Raw genomic sequence first — 18,355 nt, forward strand, 5'->3', positions numbered from 1 at the left:
CATTGGTTTTCTACAGTTACTTTCATATTTATTTTGCAATTTGAATTATAAAAACATGGGATTTTCAATATCCCATGGGACAGGGCAAAATCCCATGGGATTTACCATTATCCCATGGGATTTTGGTTAAATCCCATGGGATTTTTTTTTGTCCCATGGGATTATTGTAGTCCCATGGGATATTTGTTGTCCCATGGGACAAAAAAAATCCCATGGGATTTTTATTATCCCATGGGATTTTTAATATCCCATGGGACAAATTAAAATCCTATGGGATTCTAATTGTAAATATATAGATATAAATAAACAGTAATGTGTATGTTACAATGTATTCTATTTGGTAGTAAATTATTATAAGATGAATCTTTTTAATTGAATATCTTTTTTTCTTGGGAAATGTTAATTTAGCATATTGTTCTTTAACTGTTCAAAACTAAACTTTTAAACAACAAAGCAGATAATGTAAGTATCAATATATGTTTATTCATGAATTATAGAATACTTTCTTGAAACACAATTATTTGCCATTTGAAATCAATAAAAACTCTATTGTTAGGCTTAACATACTAGTAGCTATTTAAGTAAATCTATTTTTTTCACAATATCCCTCAACACAAAACATTAATAGTTTCTTATCATCCAGCATTGTTTGATGGTATAGTCCACTTTTTGGACATTCAGCACAGAACTTTGACATTATTGTGGTTTCAATATTTTTTTGAATTTAAAAGAACTTCAAATCATTGACTGAGTGATGAAAATAATAACTGATCCAACTTTTTTCTTTGAATTTATTCTGGTCTTGTTTCTATGTTTTCTCCATTTATTTTAGGTGGTGAATTTCAATCCTTCTGAAAAAGAACCAATAAAATCTAAAGTAATGGATTATACAAAATTGTTTTCATACATGTAGCAATAATATGATTTTCAATAAAAATAGCTATGCGGTATGGATTTTACTGATTGTTAAAGGTTGTCCAGTGTCATCAGTTGCTAACGGCCTACATCCTTTGGTCTCTGATGGAGGGTTGTCAAATTAGCAATATACCACATCTTCCTATTCTAATACCATATAACAATCAATTAATTTATTCTTCTTTATAAAATTTGGGTATTTTCCCAAGTTATATACAAAATATATATATATACTGTAAATTCGGAATTAATGCAAGTTTTTTTTTATTGCGAAAAATGCAACGGAGTTGTAAACGCAATAATTTAAACTCGTATTATGAAATATTTTATATGGATTAAACAGGATTTTTCAAAATCGTAAAATTTAAAATCGCATTTAAGTCTAAAATGACAGAATCGCAATAATAAATGCACGCAATAATTTATTTTACAGTATAAAGATCAATGTTAAAAGTTAAAACTTTAGACAACTATAATAACATTCCATTATTCACAAGAATTTGCAATATATTATACAAAATGCAGACAACAGAAACAATATTTCTTTAAGCTTTTGAAGTTCAGACAGATTTCAATTTGTGTTTTATTTCAATGAAAAAATACCTTGAACATATTGGAAATTATAACATTGATACAAACAAAATATGTATGTTTTATCCTTTTTTTTTGTGTTGTTGGCTTGCTGTCTCATTTTAATATACATTTAAACATACATCAATAATCTTCTTCTTTATTAAAAGTAAAAATGGGATATTTTTGATTTTGATATCCCAAAACATTATAGTTCTATCACATAACTTATTACCAAGTTCAAAAACACCAATGTGTTTGATATTAATTTTAAGACATGTATAAATGTTCCAGACCATATCAGTATTCGGATCTTACTTTTATGGTCCAGAACTTACAGTCCCACCATATGTGTACAGTCAGACCATTTAAGTATACTTTACTACGTTAGAGGTATAGGGGGAGGGTTGAGATCTCACAAACATGTTTAACCCCGCCGCATTTTTGCGCCTGTCCCAAGTCAGGAGCCTCTGGCCTTTGTTAGTCTTGTATTATTTTAATTTTAGTTTCTTGTGTACAATTTGGAAATTAGTATGGCGTTCATTATCACTGGACTAGTATATATTTGTTTAGGGGCCAGCTGAAGGACGCTTCCGGGTGCGGGAATTTCTCGCTACATTGAAGACCTGTTGGTGACCCTCTGCTGTTGTTTTTTATTTGGTCGGGTTGTTGTCTCTTTGACACATTCCCCATTTCCATTCTCAATTTTATTGTACTGTCTGGGTACCAGCTCAACCAAACCTGTGTTTTTATTTTAACTGCAATTAAACTTTTTGTATTAATCTATTAAAGATTTCAGTTATGTTGATCTGTACTGTACATTTGTTTGTAATAAACTTGACCAACTTCTTAAAATTGGGCAGACTGTATGCGTACAGTCCAAATACTTGTTTGTTCTGGAACATAAACATGATTAACAAGCATTTGGCAGGATGTCATGCTAAAATCCCATTAATATTAGTACTAAATTTTGAGTATATACATGTAAATCCACAAGTTACTTACTGAAATTCATGGTGAACACTCACCAAAAACTTACAATTTAGAGGAAAGACTGGAAAGATGAATGCACTAACACTATCAAAACATAGCATAAAACTTACCGAAAAACAAGATGTTTTACATTTATCCAGGAGCAGGATAATTGAAAAGTTCTTTTTTTCTTTCTCTGCTGTCCATCATATAACCTTTGAATTCATTCATGCAAAATATGAAAATCTGCAAAGGTAAGACCTAGAACCTCAACTTATCCACATTTTGAATTTTGAACTGCATACTTGTCCTTTTCATCTTGCTGACAACCTAAACATAAAAAAATGATTAAAAACATAATTCTAGATTGAATTTGTGTTTTTATTTTTGTTGGTACATGTACAAACAATTTTCCCAACTTTAAAACGAAAACATCATCACCAAAGAGGAGGTCATACTAACCTCCGAAATATTTAAACAAACCGAAATTATTACTTGATTAAGATCTTGTCGTAAATTAATGACATAGATACTCTTATTTTTGAAAACTTGATGTCTATTGCATACTTATATTCCTTTGTACGAGAGTATGCATATTAAGATGGACTCCATGGACTTTAATGTAAGCATGATTAATTTTACAGTCACTGACAGTTTTTCAGCTCTATGTGTACATTTTGAGAGAATCTTGCAATACTGTATATTCTGATATTCAGAACTTATTGTGAGGTTTTTATTAATACAACTGAAAGCTGTATCTCGTTTTCATTTCTGATACATATTTATGAGCTGAAGACCAGTGCCGAATTTTTCTCACTGCATTGAAGACCCATAGGTGACCTTCGGCCGTTGTCTGCTCTTTGATTGGGTTGTTGTCTCTTTGTCAAATTCCCAGTTTCCACTTCCCATTTTATATCATGTATGCTGATTTTTCTTAAATTACAATATTCAATTATGCAATTTTGTCTTTTATTGAAAATACGATAAGCAAAAATAAATGCACAAAAAATTTAACGTTGTTATATATATGTAAAAAGACTTTTTTTTTAAATTCAAACAGTTGCCTACACTGTTAATTTCCTTGTTTGATTTCATATTTTTAAAGCCTTTATAGCTAGCTAGATGGTATGCCGGGGCGGATCCAGCCATTTTAAAAAGAGGGGTTCCCAACCCAAGACAAAGGGGATGATCCTATATTCATTTGATTTGTTTTATTGTCTCATACAAGAATATATATGGTTTGACGGTGGGATCAGGGATCCTGAAATTTTTTCACCTAACCACTGGATGACAGGGGATCTCAACCATTTAAAAGTTTCTCAAACATGTTGGGGTGGGGGTGAACCCCATGGACTCTCCCTATATTTCCTTTGATTTGTTTTATTGTTCTATACAAGAATATATAAATATGGTTTAGGGGTGGGGATCTTGACCGTTTACAAGTTTTCAAACTAGAGGGGGTGGGACTTCACTTTTATTTTATTTCATTATTAATTTTATTGTCCCCCGACAAGAATATATATGGTTTAGGGGTGGGGATCTGGATCGTTCACAAGATAATAGCACATTCTCAAATTGAATAGAGTGGGGTAACCCCCAAAGACCTCCTTTTAATTTCATTTGATTTGTTTTATCGTCCCATTCAGAATATATATGGTTTAGGGATGGGGATCTGGACCGTTTACAAGATAATAGCATATTCTCAAATTGAAAGGGGTGGAGATTACCTCCCATGGACTCACCCTCCCTTCTTTCTTCCCCCCGAAATACCTTTTAATAAGCCCCAATGCACAGATAGTTCACAGTATTTTCCTTGATTTACACTAAAGAATATACACTATACAGGTGTAATTTTTTTTTTAAAAGATAATACAACTGAACTGAAGACCACCATGACCACAGTGGTGGATCCAGAATTTTTCATAAGTGGGGCCCACCGACTGCCTAAGAGGGGCCTGCTCCTGCCATGACTCAGTGATTCCATATATAATCAACCAATTCTTTTCCCAAACAGGGGGCCCTGAACTCCTGATTCCCCCTTTTTTTCCTCATTTCAATCACCCTGATATAAATTTAGTTTTATCACTTACAATAGGAATGGTTTGAATTCCCCAATAATTCTTATATACCATTATTATAATATCAACATATTTCATTTTTGATAAATGAAAGGCAAAAGTTTTCTATGGGTAGAAATGGATAGTGGGAAGCTTTCAGATTCACACCATGCCGGTGGCTGTGTTCAAAGTGCTGGGTTTTTATGACCCTCGTTGTTTGCGGACTAACTATTTAGGCCAGTGGTGGATAATAGTGTGCGTGCATTAATCTTCTATACCTTCTTAATCAATATATTCAAATACTGACGGCAAGAGTTGTAATGATGTATCAATGTCTTTTTGAAATCACCGTGCTATTTACATGTGGGATCGAGAATGCAGGGGAAGGAAACTTGTCAATAATGTTTATTTCTAAGCCAAAATAAAATGAGCCGCCGTAAAATTAACCTTGGGTAATAACAGTGCATGTAAGGCTCGTCTCGGAGGGGTATCTTTTTTTCTGTCTTCTTTTTATGCCCCACCTACGATAGTAGAGGGGCATTATGTTTTCTGGTCTGTGCCTCCGTTCGTTCGTCCGTTCGTTCGTCCTGTTTCAGGTTAAAGTTTTTGGTCGAGGTAGTTTTTGATGAAGTTGAAGTCCAAATTAATTTGACATTAAAATTAGAAATATCATACCATAAGGAACATATATACTAAGTTTCAGGTTGATTGCCAATCAACCTGAAACTTAGTATATATGTTCCTTATGGTATGATATTTCTAATTTTAATGTCAAATTAGAGTTCTTACCCCAATTTCACGGTCCACTGAACATAGAAAATGATAGTGCGAGTGGGGCATCCGTGTACTGGGGACACATTCTTGTTTTAGTTATATTTTTAATAACTTACACTTTTTCCATTATTCTCTTTCTTTCACTATTCTTTATTCCTTTTTTTTTCTTTGTCCTTTGTTCTCTATTCTGTTAATTCACATCCATACCCTCTTATGTGTATGTGGACTTACTGTAGTTTATTTTTTAGTTCTGGCAGAGATATTAGATACAATATATATGTCTCTGGTTCTGGTATTATGCGATAAGTCAATTTCCTTTTCATGCAGTGTCATGAAATATAATGGTTTTATGCATATCAGCCAAGATTGTGCGCAACATTTTAATAAACAATTCAACACTATATACACGTTATGTGAATTTTATTAAATAAATAAATAAATAAATAAATAAATAAATAATCTTTATTTCAAGAGGATGATCCCATTAGTTAAAACTAATCTTCCTGAGAGTCCTCAAAATAATAATAACATATTTATAAGTACATAGAGTATTATAAAGTTATATTATACACAATATACAATTGTATTTAAATAATAATGAAAAAGCATATTAATTTGCACAATTGATGAAAAATTTGTAACATTTTGTTTTAAAAGATACAAGTGTATTACTCATTTTTATTTCATTTGGTAAACTGTTCCATATTTGAGAACCTGAATATGTAAATGTTTTCTTTAAAAAATTGGTTTTTGGTTTTGGAAGATTTAATACTTTTTCATCAGCTGAACGTAAGTTATAATTTTGATTATCAGTAAAATGAAAATTTTCTTGTAAATAGTTAGGAACCATACCATTTAATGATTTAAATACAAGTATTGCCTTTTGGTATTGAATGCGTTTTTCCACATTTAACCAGCGTAAACTATTAAACAATAAACTGGATGATGTCATTATGTCAGCTTCTACTATAACCCTAGCAGATTTCTTTAATAACTTATTAAGTTTATTTATTCCACTTTCACAACAGCTTCCCCATATATTGCAACAATAATCAAATAATGGCAGAATATAAGCATTAAAATAGATAATACGTATATGCATAGGTAAATATTTTCTTATCTTTTGTAATAAATTGATTCTGTTTGATATAGTACATGACATTTTATCTATCTGCTGATTCCAATTTAGGTTTTTGTCAATATATAAACCAAGAAGTTTTTCACAATCTACATTTTCTATTTGTTCATTTGAAATATTGATATCTAAACTGTTTCCAGTTGAACAAAGTCTTTGTTTTGAACCAACAATCATTGATTTACACTTTTTGGCATTCAATTTCATACAATTTTGCGCACACCAGTTTTCAATTACATGAATATCATTTTGAAGGTTAGAAGTTAACTGAAGTAAATTATTACCTTTACAATGTAATGTAGAATCATCTGCATATAAATCTATTAATGAATGTTCTATATTAAGTGGTAAATCATTGATATATAAAATAAATAACAAAGGGCCCAAATCGATGAAGAACATGAATTTGGCAGTTAGTGCCCCTTAAACAGGTAAAGTTCAATTAACAAATTCTGATCTACTGGCATTCAACACCAAATTACTTACTTGCTGTATATTGATAAATGTGATTGTATATTGTCAATACCTCAACATCGAGAATACGTCATGTGAGGTGTTGGTCGCTACGTTTGATACGGGGTCAAAGGTTGCGGCTTCGAGACAGAGAAAAACATCCAGGTAAAAAGTGTAGAATTTTGTTTTTGAAATTTTGAGTTGTAAATTTTCCTAAAAAGTACTTAATTCCGTTCATCTAATTGTAAATTTTCCTAAAAAAAGTACTTATTTCCGTTCATCTATTATGGGTATAAACTAAACTGAACAAGAAAAGTATTAGTAAACAGACAGAAAGTCCGACATTGAATTAATTATTTTACAATTAATTATATGAGAGAATGTTTTAAGCGAATTTTCTTTAATTACAGATAAATGTATTTTAGGTTCAGGAAATGATTTATTCTTCGGGTACGTCTCAACAACCGCTCAGGACCTCCTGAGTGCACTCAGAACATACAAAGTGCACTCAGGACATACAAAGTGCACTCAGGACATACAAAGTGCACTCAGGACCCATTACCGTAATCATATCTTCACACATGATGGATGTTTATATTCGTTATACGCTTCTTATTTTAGAGTTAAATTTTGGTAGAAGTTGAAATCGCAGGGGCGGATCCAGCCATTTTAAAAAGGGGGGGACCTAACCCAGGGCAAAAAGGGGGGGGGGGGGGTTCAACTACATGTTCCCATTCAAATGCATTGATCGACCAAAAAAGGGGGGTTCCAACCCCCCCCCCCGGAACCCCCCTCCCCCTCTGGATCCGCACCTGAATCGAACTTAGATAGATATGTTAATTCTTATAAAATAATGAGGGCACGTGTCACTGATTACACAACTACTGAGCCATGAATTATCCAATCAACAAAATTGATTGGATTATCTTTATTGTTTTTTAGGAATTGTATTGTTTAGTTCAGTTTTACCTTTAACATGAATTTGCATATAGAAAAAATAAAACATATATCTCATTCGATGTGCTTTTTCAGTTTATTTTTCATGATGACGGGTAAATTAATTTGTTGTGTTTTGCAGTTCACGAATAAAGAAAATTATTTCATAGTTGCGTTTTTTTTTTCTGTAACAAGTTCGATTTTTGTTTTTCAGTGTGATTCTTTTCTCTATCTCTCTCTCTCTAAATCAAGTTTTTAAACAAACACAATGTTGACTGAATATCAAATTTTATTACATTTGTATATCTTTATTCTCAACAAACCATTATACAAGAGAAGACAATTATGTACAATATTCAGTTTAACCTTAACGAAAATCTGTGCACGAAGACTTAGTCGTGGTTTGAACGGATTTCGTGTCAATAAACTGTCTTCGAAATAGTCTTTCTTTGTTAATGTTTGTGTCATTTTGGTCTTTTGTGGATAGTTGTCTCATTAGCAATCATACCACATCTTCTTTTTAAAATTTCTCGCTACTACAATGTAACTTGCATATTTTTTTAGAAATAATTATACCCAAAATATCATAATTTTCAAAAAACGGAGACGAAAACGGAGACAAGTTCATTTTCAGAATTTATTTTTGCATTGAAATTCGTTTCAGGCTTGTGAAACTGGACAAAACGACTTTAATTAGAGAAAAAAAACTTAATAAAAACGGATTTCTTAAAATATTCGTATAACTCAAAAATAAAATTCCTGGACAAGTTCGATAAAAATGAGAAATAACATCTAACTACATGTATATGAGTTTGATTGTTTGAAAAGTACGGCTTTTACCGTTTAGAACGGATTCCATATACAAAACTTTAATTAATATAAATTCTTTTAAAGTATGAACATTTATAATTATTTCCCTTTTCAAACTCGTGCAAAGAATTAATTACTGGTCCAGGACATGATAATAAAATTAAGAATAAAACTTAAAAATTTATGGAACGAAATTTTAATAAAAGACGAAAATCTTAAAACATCGTGATATTCATTCTAGACGTCACAATATTACTTCCCGCATGGTCACACTGTACTAACAACACAATGTATAAAACAACAATAAAGATAATCCAATTAATTTTGTTTATTGGATAATTCATGGCTCAGTAGTTGTGTAATCAGTGACACGTGCCCTTATTATTTTCTAAGAATTACAAATTCTACCAAATTTAACTCTAAAATAAGAAGCGTATAAAGAATATATGCATCATCCTGTGTGCGATGACTATAAAGGGTCCTGAGTGCACTTCGTATGTCATGAGTGCAATCAGGAGGTCCTTCAAGCGGTGTTTAGACGTACCGTTATTCTTCTGGAAGCTTCAATTTTTTCTTATCAATAACTTTTACACAAGGAGACATTTTTTTTTTGACAGCATGAACCCCAGTTAATGAGCAAACACAAATTAAGAACGAAAATCGTTTACAATTAAATTTAATAGAAGGAAAAAAAGGGGGGGGGGGGGGGGGTTATAAACAAATTTTATTTACGCTCACATACTTTTAAACAGATTTGCATATGTAAGCTCTCTATAGTTAATGTTAAATTATTTCAGGAGTTTTGAAAAAAAGAATATTATATACAGTTTAATTTCGACTAAAATAGTGATTCTTTTTATAGATTTGGTACCTCAGTTTCGACTCAACATTTCATTTTGAATTGTTAGATGGCAAACTCTTTAGGCGAATGTTGTATCTGTTCTTTATTTAATTATGGTGATATTGGCGATAATATTCATTATAACAAGGCCTTGTACAAATCCTTGATTATAGAATGTTTGTAATATAAAAAGACGAAAGTAGACAAACCCTAATTATGCAGGGTTTCACAAGTTGATCTCCAAGCGGCCCACATTTAACATATAATAAGATCTATATTTTTCAACGTTTTCAAAATGAAATAACTTGAATTGAAAATTTCCCAACTGTGAAAATTTGTTATTTCTAAACGTCTTTAATTATTATTTCGGGAAAAAAAATTATTTAGCATATTCATATATTTTCATAATTTTTTCCGAGGAAACCATTTTTTTTGCAAAGTTTACTTCTATATGTTTTTAACCATCACCAGCGACTTATTCTCTGCCATCACCAATTAGTCCTAATTATTAAAGATCAATTGCCCAAATTCAAATGATGATTGGTATATCGTATTGAATATGACCATCGGTCATCCGTGACGTATCCCAAATAACGACGCATGCCGATATATAGATAGATCATAGTTTATTAATTAGCGTCTCGCAATTTAAATTTCATCAAGGGGACTTAATTAAACCAGTTACTATACAAATCTCGAAAAAACGATGTACATGTACTTTTTAATATTTTTAAAACAAATTACGAAAACGTTTAGTGTAAAAATCACCGAATATAAATGTTTCTTTCTTGCAGGTTTTGGCATTTGTAAATAACATTAACGTTTTGGAATTCTAATGCAAAAGACAGTCGATTCAAACTGAAATAACTTCTTTAAAGATGGTTTGATTTTTTCAGAGACACATGTATTATATATGTCTCAATACATGTATATATGTCTCTGATTTTATCAAAACAAAAATTACAAAATTATAAAATATGTTAGTTATCGAATGTATACCCTGAACTCTTACTATTATATATACATGTCCTAAGTTACTTAATGTCCTGTGTGCAACCAGGAGATCCTGAACGGTTTTTAAACGTACCATTATTTTATATGCATATATTCAAAGCTGTTCTTAATTATATGCATACTAGGTATCAGTGGCGGATCCAGGGGGAGGGCAGTGGCGGATCCAGAAATTTTCATAAGAGGGGGCCCACTGACTGACCTAAGAGGGGGCCCGCTCCAGTCACGCTTCAGTGATTCCCTATATAAGCAACCAAATTTTTTCCCAAAAAGGGGGGGCCCGGGCCCCCTGCCCCCCTCTAAATCCGCCTCTGGAGGGTTTCGGGGGTTGGAACCACCCCTTTTTTGAACGATCAATGTATTTGAATGGGGACATATGGTTGGAACCACCCCCTCCCCCTTTTGTCCTGGGTTGAGACCCCCTTCTTTTCAAATGGCCGCAGAGGTATATTTATATATATATGTGTGTACCAGCCCCCCTCCTAAATCTTGGGAAACAAATGGTAGATTATATAGGGAATCACGGAAGCATGACTGGACGTGACCCCTCTAAGGCAGTCAATGAGTCCCCACTTATGAAAATTTCTGGATCAACCATTGCTTAGTTCTAGTTATCTTAGGTCCTAGTGTGAAATAATGCCAATAGGTCTTTTAAAACACATCTTTATTCATACATGTATATATACGTTTTCTCACGGATTTGTTCATGCAATATTGGAATTATGTTTACTCAATGCGCAATTAATGAAGTTTATATTTGCTACTTTTCTTCTTAATTTCATATAATTTTTTTTTTGATTTTTTTTCTTCGAAAAATTAGTGGTGTTGAAATAGGGAATGGACACAGATACCTTATCACATTTAACCAAAGAAATGTTGTATAATGTCATCAATCTGTATTACACGTAGACAGGATGTTCTCTAGAAAACTATACGTTATACACACCCGAGAATACACGCACTGTCGTAATGGAAAATTACTGTATGTTATAGTTACCTGTAATCAGCCTTGCAACACCATGTCATGACAGTTCAAAAAAGATTTTCTTCAAATCAAATTGGAATATTCATTTTTTTCTGTAAAATTTAAAACTTTAAAAAGTAGACTTTGACAAAATTATGAAATAGAAAGAATTGAACAATTTAAAATCGTATTTTAACAAAGATTTAGATATAATTTTACAACGATCCTTAAAAAATAACCAAACAAACGTTGAATCAAACGATATGAACCTACGCAGTTTTATATTAAAATACTGACACACACCAGTTTGCCATCTCAGTATGCAAGGCAAGGGTGCTTGGTGAGGTGCTGGAACTTGATGTACATGTATCATCAAGTTAATACAGTTCTGTTAGTATTGACTGCCTTTTTACAGAGACTTTCTATTCTTACTGTTATCAGTTAGTATAGACGGTTCCTGGCTTAGAATGATTCTCTGCTCAGCAAATGGTGCGTAATTAGCATTTGAATCAAATTTCTTGTAGAAGTAAAAAACACAAATTAATGTATTTGACAACTTTATTCAGGAGCACAGTCTATATTATCCGGCGTAAATAACTTCGAGATTTATGTGGAAGTTTACTCTGCTGCTCGATCTATGCTAATCGATGTTCCAGTATATTTCATATTTATATTTATTCGTGAGGCCTCGTCATCGTTTATATTCACTAAAAGCACAGTCGCCTAAATATTTTATATGGCGAAAAAAATTGCGAAAATTGGGGGAAATAATATATTTTTAGTAGCATTATTATTTTAGAATCTTAAGAGGTTGCTTGCAAATTTAACTCTAAAATGAGAAGTGTATGACGATCTATAACGAATATATACATCCATCATGTGTGCAGATACGACGGCGACTATATAGGGTCTGCCATGAGTGCACTTTGTATGCCCTGCATGTGTGCACCCAGGAGGTCCTCCTGAGCGGTGTTTAGACGTACCGGGAAAATCTTATCTGATTCAGGATCAATTCATCGGTTACACTCCCCTGTCACCAGTGATTCTTTTTTTGCTGAGGTGGCAGGTACCAGTTCTTAGCCTCTGTGCCATTGTCCCACGCAGAAAATTAGTATTAAAAAACTTTGGCTATCTTTGTCACTTCACTGAGCAGTGATAAATAAAAAGATTTAAAATTCTAAGTTTGCATTACACAATGATACCTTTCCTGATTACATTGATATGCAACTTTCATGGTTTTATCCTTGTTTGACATGAAAAATCTAGAGTCCCATATACATACTGTTTGAAGGCTTTCTATACATTGTTATCCTGTTTTCCATTGGTCAAAACAGGTGGTTATTTAAGGACACTGGAAAGTGCCAAATTTTGATGGTAAGGATAGGTTCAGCTGTTGTTTATTCGAGTTGCAAGTGATTAAATTAGATATTTTTGAATGATTTTCTTGTCAGTAATTAGCAGGTTTGATGCACTGAGGTCTGGAATAGGGTGCCAAATTAAAAAATTGATGGGATTTTGTCCGTTAACTGGGAAAAGTAGGTAATGCGGGATAAGGAAACCATGTAAAAAACATTGATCAGAAGTACTTCACTATCAATTTTAATCAATTCTGAACACCAAAAAATTATCAAAGCATGTCTATATCTTTCAGATTTATTTACAGAATTTTTTTTAAATTTGGCCTACACTTGCACGTGAATTAGTGAAAAAAACTGGTTTCTGCCACCATTAACATACATGATGAAATTAAAATGAGAGTCACAAGGTTACTTTCACCATTTAAAAATAATTTCAAGTGTTCTCACCCTAAATCGACCACAAAAACAGTAAGAAAATACAGTTTCAGGGATGAACTCATGTTTTTTGTAAATGCCTTGAAATTCAAGGAAGATAACTCTATTCAGATACTGATTTTCAAGTTTTACACACAAGTTGAAAGAGAGTGTTTGTTGTAAAAATGTTACTTCCAGTTGACTTTTCAGTAAGCATATGATATTACAAAATGTTACAGATGCATGATAAACATTATTTACCCTGTATCAATGTTTCTCTGCTTATATTTTCAGTTGAAAACAGCATTTTTTTGTGTATTCATAGTGTAAACCAGTAAATACCCCAAATGTCTTACTTTTTTAAATGTAACCTTACACAAATTGAAAAAAATAAGCTTTTCTCTGTTTTTGAAACAAAAACTATCTATGTTAGTGGATGTTTGATCTGGACAGGGCAACAGAAAAAAGGCTATGGCGTTTATGAAACCAGATTTAGAGGGAAAAAAATTAAAATTTTTGCTCATAGACTCAGCTACTTTATGAATGACAATTTTAAACCAATTGATCATAAATTCAATGTTTCACATATTTGTCACAATGAACTATGTGTAAGGAAAGACCATTTATCTTTAGAGCCACAAAGTGTAAATAACAGACGCAAGATTTGCAAAAATAATGCAGAATGTTTGTTGCACTATGGATACGCAAAATGTATATTGTAACTTCAGGTAAAGTCTCTCCTGTTAGCGTATTGATGTTCGTTAATTATGTTTTCATTGGCACAGTTAAATAATGAGTTTGCCATCAACTTCCTGTTTCCTTTGTTTCGCCTATATTTGAATCTGATAAACTTGTACTGACGAGTAGTTTTTCTGAGTGTATGGTATTCACCCGTTTTGTCCCGCAGTCTCATATTTTTAATAAATGGATCCGTCTTTCTGTATTTTAGTCCTATGGCACTTGCAAGTAATATACAGGATTTCCCATTTCCCAGAGATGAGGAATGGACGGCAGAATGACATAAACCTTCAAAATTTCTTGTCCAAATAGTATTTTTTGGTGCAAATGAAAATACCTTACTGTGTAAACTTTCACACTTGTTGGTTGTTGAAAGACGGGAAATTTTCTGTATCTCAGAGTTGGAAAAGTTTTTTGCTAAGACTGATTTCAATTTAATTATGTCATTCTGGTTCAGTTCCAAATGCCTGGCATATGGCAAGTGGCTTGTATTGTACATGGATAGATGAGCAGAGCAAACAATAGAATCTCTTCTACAGTTTCTATGATCATTTGCAAAACATGGAATAACATTTTCAACTGCTCTCCTGCCACGCTCAATAAAACTGCACTCATTGGCAGAGAGCCTTTTAATCCGAGTGAACTCTAGTCTTATCCTGGCCCTTATACCACTTGCCAACTTTCTTACAAAAATATCCTTGTCAAATCCATGCATTGAGCTGCTTAGTTTTACATTTCTCAAATGTTTTTGTAATGTTCTCAACTTGTGGACAAGGCATTTATAGTGGCGAATCGGTATGTTATTAGCTTTAGAATAATCATTTACAGATTTTGCAATTTGAGCAGAAGCATCACTGGTAACAGAACGCACCTTTAAAATTTTCTTACTGTTTATTTCAGTTAAATGTTGTTTTACAAATTTCCCTTCAGTTGAAGCCATTGACTCGTCAGTACTGTAGTTTTTTTTTACATTTGTCATTGTTATGGTTACAATTTAATTTTGGACATAATGTATTTGCTGCTATCATATTTACAGGTAGCTTCCTACTTGTATTTTGCTCTATAAAAGGACAGAATGTTTGCGATGCTGCTTCAAACCCAGCTTGGGGGCGATTGTTAAATGAAGAATCTACCTCCGCATCAAAAGAATTGTCTTGTCCTGCTAATTCTAGGACTTTTTTCACATATTCTTGGTTTTCGATCATTGTTTTTTTATTAATGTCAACCATTAAATCCGACATCTTGTTGACCTTTCGTTGCATAACAGTCCGACTTAAACATTGAATATTCAGGCAAGACATTATTGTAATTATATCTGAAATACCCACTTTTGATTTCATCACTGGTATCAACAATGCATTATTTAAGACACCACTGTCTGGGCCTCTAGGAGACTTCATTGTTGAATAAAGTTTTACAGGTTCAGATGAAAAGCCACAATTTGTACATACTACTTTTACTGAAACACAAATACCTAACCTTTTCGACATGACCACATCTGGATTAGGGAACGAACAATTATGCGGCATAAATCCAATGATTAGATTTGTTAATTTTTTTAATGTTACAATTACATTTTCCTCTGAATCTTCAGAAACTGAAAAATCATCCAAATTTTCACATTCCTTATCTTTTTCAGGTCTCATTTTTGAAGGAACCAGGTGTGTAGTGTCTGCTGTTTGGCTATCACTCAGAACTTTTACAGCATCAAAGTATTCCTGTGAATTTGGACGTTTAAAATCAGAAGAAAAAGAACAGTTTCCACTTGATTTGTAAGAATCCTTGTGTATTGGAAAGTGTTTATGTCCCTTCTGGAACATTGTTTTTTGCTTTGAACGATTTCTTAAGAAACTTCGACGAGAAAAAACCATTTTAAATTATAAACGACTATCACTTTTTCAACTTGTGTGTATCAAATGGAAAGGAATTTATGATGGGTCATTTGAAATAGAAGAGTGCAATAAGAATTAAAAATAGAGAGGATGGGGTTGCAACATCTCTGAATCATATGTGTTGATAGATTTGGAACTTTATGTCCTATGCTGAGTCATTTTAAAGAGGCTGATAGATGCTGTCAAAATATTTACTAATTACCTCCCTTAGACTGTCAGATATTAAACCTAACATAATAAATCAATGTGAGGTAAATAGATACTGAATGAAACATTATTTATAATAAAAAGCAATTAAGTCTTCATTTCAAATGACTTTTTTTAACAAATGGGTACATGTCTTGGATAAAATTATACCTTTATTACATATTTTAAAGTGAAAATCTCTGAAAATTTGTAAAGTGGGGTAATATTTTTCATATTTTTTCATACACATGTAATGTTCTTGGTCTTTTTACATGTTTTCTTTCAATAAAATTTACTGCATAATCAATCTATCTGGTTTTTATTTGTGCCTAACACTTTGAAGTATTTTTTAAGCATTTTTTTGTGATTGTCGGTGACAGATGACATTTTGAATGAAATGTCGCAAAAACACCACCTTTCTTTGAAAGCCTGTAAAATTTGTTTCATGAAGAAATATAACTTGCATTTAAGATTTTTTAATTCTTATAAGACTAGTAAACATGTACATAACATCAAAAGTCAAACACATGCAATATAAAAAATGCTTAAGGTGGCAGGTACCAGTTCTTAGCCTCTGTGCCATTGTCCCACGCAGAAAATTAGTATTAAAAAACTTTGGCTATCTTTGTCACTTCACTGAGCAGTGATAAATAAAAAGATTTAAAATTCTAAGTTTGCATTACACAATGATACCTTTCCTGATTACATTGATATGCAACTTTCATGGTTTTATCCTTGTTTGACATGAAAAATCTAGAGTCCCATATACATACTGTTTGAAGGCTTTCTATACATTGTTATCCTGTTTTCCATTGGTCAAAACAGGTGGTTATTTAAGGACACTGGAAAGTGCCAAATTTTGATGGTAAGGATAGGTTCAGCTGTTGTTTATTCGAGTTGCAAGTGATTAAATTAGATATTTTTGAATGATTTTCTTGTCAGTAATTAGCAGGTTTGATGCACTGAGGTCTGGAATAGGGTGCCAAATTAAAAAATTGATGGGATTTTGTCCGTTAACTGGGAAAAGTAGGTAATGCGGGATAAGGAAACCATGTAAAAAACATTGATCAGAAGTACTTCACTATCAATTTTAATCAATTCTGAACACCAAAAAATTATCAAAGCATGTCTATATCTTTCAGATTTATTTACAGAATTTTTTTTAAATTTGGCCTACACTTGCACGTGAATTAGTGAAAAAAACTGGTTTCTGCCACCATTAACATACATGATGAAATTAAAATGAGAGTCACAAGGTTACTTTCACCATTTAAAAATAATTTCAAGTGTTCTCACCCTAAATCGACCACAAAAACAGTAAGAAAATACAGTTTCAGGGATGAACTCATGTTTTTTGTAAATGCCTTGAAATTCAAGGAAGATAACTCTATTCAGATACTGATTTTCAAGTTTTACACACAAGTTGAAAGAGAGTGTTTGTTGTAAAAATGTTACTTCCAGTTGACTTTTCAGTAAGCATATGATATTACAAAATGTTACAGATGCATGATAAACATTATTTACCCTGTATCAATGTTTCTCTGCTTATATTTTCAGTTGAAAACAGCATTTTTTTGTGTATTCATAGTGTAAACCAGTAAATACCCCAAATGTCTTACTTTTTTAAATGTAACCTTACACAAATTGAAAAAAATAAGCTTTTCTCTGTTTTTGAAACAAAAACTATCTATGTTAGTGGATGTTTGATCTGGACAGGGCAACAGAAAAAAGGCTATGGCGTTTATGAAACCAGATTTAGAGGGAAAAAAATTAAAATTTTTGCTCATAGACTCAGCTACTTTATGAATGACAATTTTAAACCAATTGATCATAAATTCAATGTTTCACATATTTGTCACAATGAACTATGTGTAAGGAAAGACCATTTATCTTTAGAGCCACAAAGTGTAAATAACAGACGCAAGATTTGCAAAAATAATGCAGAATGTTTGTTGCACTATGGATACGCAAAATGTATATTGTAACTTCAGGTAAAGTCTCTCCTGTTAGCGTATTGATGTTCGTTAATTATGTTTTCATTGGCACAGTTAAATAATGAGTTTGCCATCAACTTCCTGTTTCCTTTGTTTCGCCTATATTTGAATCTGATAAACTTGTACTGACGAGTAGTTTTTCTGAGTGTATGGTATTCACCCGTTTTGTCCCGCAGTCTCATATTTTTAATAAATGGATCCGTCTTTCTGTATTTTAGTCCTATGGCACTTGCAAGTAATATACAGGATTTCCCATTTCCCAGAGATGAGGAATGGACGGCAGAATGACATAAACCTTCAAAATTTCTTGTCCAAATAGTATTTTTTGGTGCAAA

At 32.3% G+C, this 18,355-nt stretch overlaps 1 long non-coding RNA gene across 1 annotated transcript; it reads right to left on the minus strand.

The window, feature by feature from the left end:
• Positions 1-461: 461 nt before the first annotated feature.
• On the minus strand, positions 462-4,987 carry LOC139507024 (uncharacterized). Its single transcript, XR_011660531.1, has 3 exons — positions 4,793-4,987; positions 2,589-2,787; positions 462-851 (listed from the first exon to the last, which is right to left on the minus strand). It is a non-coding gene; the product is annotated as an uncharacterized lncRNA (long non-coding RNA).
• Positions 4,988-18,355: the final 13,368 nt, after the last annotated feature.

The sequence above is a fragment of the Mytilus edulis genome, unplaced genomic scaffold (assembly GCF_963676685.1).
Source record: "Mytilus edulis unplaced genomic scaffold, xbMytEdul2.2 SCAFFOLD_865, whole genome shotgun sequence".
Lineage (NCBI taxonomy): Eukaryota > Metazoa > Mollusca > Bivalvia > Mytilida > Mytilidae > Mytilus > Mytilus edulis.